This window comes from Balaenoptera physalus (assembly GCF_965194825.1).
Source record: "Balaenoptera physalus genome assembly, chromosome: 10".
NCBI lineage: Eukaryota > Metazoa > Chordata > Mammalia > Artiodactyla > Balaenopteridae > Balaenoptera > Balaenoptera physalus.
In genome coordinates this window covers 50,039,034-50,041,409 of record NC_138889.1, presented here as the reverse complement: position 1 = coordinate 50,041,409, position 2,376 = coordinate 50,039,034, and positions in this window count along the sequence as shown.

Sequence of the window (2,376 nt, the reverse complement as noted above, 5' to 3'; positions counted from 1 at the left end):
GAAAGAGAAGGGAGAGAATTGCTGGAGACCTTCCACAGAAACCCACCAAAGTCCTCTGCTGCTTTCAAGCACCCTCCTCTGTTTGGCTGCTCCATCCTACTGACAGTTGGCTGCATAGCTGAGAATGGCTGCCAAGAAGGGGACGGGAAGCCGAACAACAGTTGGAATCCATCCCACCTTCCAGTGTTTGTCTGTCTGTCTGTCTGAAACCCCATGGGGCTTCCTCTGCACATCCTTGCATGGTAGAGGCTGACAGTGTGATTCATAGTCTGTTCTTATCTAGGTTTCCATCTCAACCCAGAGCCCAAAGCCCTGGAGGCTGCTGGTCACAAATCAGCACTCAATGAAAATGAGGACTTTTCATTCAGGCAGGAAGTGGAGCCCCTCAAAGTCAAAGGGGATTTATAAAGGGAGGAGGGAGGAAAAGGAAGAGGGAGGAGGATGGCTGCAGAGAGAGAGAGGCCCACTTCCTACATGCTGGGAGAGCCCTCTGTCCTAGCTGCTGAAGCAGTTGGTTTTCTACTTTGAAAGATAATAAATCTCATTCCTGTAATTTATAACTCACCACGGGACAAGGTCTGAGTGTAGGAGGAGAACTCCAAAACAAATCTGCTTATTTTCCAGGTAGAAATCATCAGCACCCAACTCCCCCTTCCCGACCCCACACCTGTAGATAGGTCCTAACGCCCTACCTTACTCCACCTGAGCAATCTAGGGACAGTTGCTCTGTAGTCAGGGCCACCCAGCAGCCAGCCCCAAGCCCAGGCTCAGTCCTCGAAAGCCCCAGGAAACGCGACAGCCCACGGAACCGCCCGCCTACCCAAGCACCTCGGCTCCCTGGAGACCGCCCCCTGGGCAGCGTACCCGGCTCTTTCGTGAGTGGGAAATTGAGAAAGGGCGCTTGCCGGGTGCCAAAACGAAGTTCACGTTTTAGAACTCAGAAGACCAGAAAAGCATCATCATTCAACACCAACTCCCTCATTTAACGGAGGAGGAAACACAGACCCAGAGAGGGAAAGAAAGTTGCCCGAGGTAACACAGCGAGTGGGCATATTAGTCGAGGCTAGAGCCGGGCGCGCTGCCGGGCAGGGACAGCCTCTCGCCGCCTCTCTCGTGCTCTTGGCCGCAGACCCCGGCCGGTTGGAGCAAACCCCGCAACCCCGAGCGCGGTGCGGCGCGTTACCTTCCTCCGGACTGGGCGCTGCGAGCTTCCTCTCCCCCGGCGGGGTGCTGGCGGCTCTGCCCGGCTCGCTCGCCCTGCGGTCCAGGTGCCGCCCGGCCGCTGTCAGCGATGGGAGGCGCGTGCGGGCTCCCCGTCGGGCGGCGTGCGGGCGCGCAGGGGCCACTCCCGGACGCACGGGCCAATAGTTCTGCGCCCGCGCCTGGCCCGCCCCCGCGCCCCGCCCCGGCCCGGCCCGGCCTCCGCTGCCTTGGACTCCAGCCCTCTCTCGGGTCCTTCTCCCACCCCTCCCCGCCCCCCTCCTGTTTTTTCTCTCCCCCTTACCTCCCCATCTTGGCTTCCTTCTCAACAACTTTTACCCCGAAACAACTTTTTCACTGTGCAGATAAAGAATGCAACACATTTTTTGACCACTCTGCTTTAGGGGTCCTTGGAGCCCGAGAGCGTGGAGCGCCAGGAGACCTTCCACTCAGAGAGCGGGGTCCGCCCCGGCGCAGTGGAAAGGAGCGCACAGTGGTACGGAACAAGGTGCTTTCACCACTCCGGACGTCAGCTTCCTCACGAGTAAAACAAACAAAAATATTTCACAGGTTGTTGAGAGGATTAAATGAGCTGATGATTTTAAAATGTCTAATACAATAATACCTGGATAAGCGGTGAGGGTGATGTGTATGGCCTGAGCCACCCAATGGATGCGCAGTGAGGACTGGTACACCGCTGGAAGGTGCTGGCTGGTGGAGAGGCAAGCACGCCTATAAATACAATATTGTATCAGGGCCAGTTGAAAAAAAAGTTACCGATGCTGGAGCCAGACCAGGCAAATTTCCGAAATTGGTGAACTTTAAGGACTTCTGCTTCCTCATCATCTCCCCAGTTACTGTTGAACATCCAGTTGAGTGTAGCCCAGGTCTGCCTTGGGTCCTTCCAAAGATCTTCCTTCTCCCGAACTTACAAGTGCTGATACCCAAGTGTCTTCGTTTAGCGCTGGGTGCAGGACTGCTAATCGACCTAGGAATCCTTGCATCGGGTTAATGGGCGTATTTTGGCTCTCACCCAAGCTTTGAGAGCCTAGTGTGTCCCCCGTGCTGAGTGAGCACTCCGGATGCAAAAGAGGATTAAGCCTTTGAAGAGACAAATTTGTAAACGATTTCAATTTAGGGTAATAACTGCTATAATAGGTGTACAAAGTGTTGCAG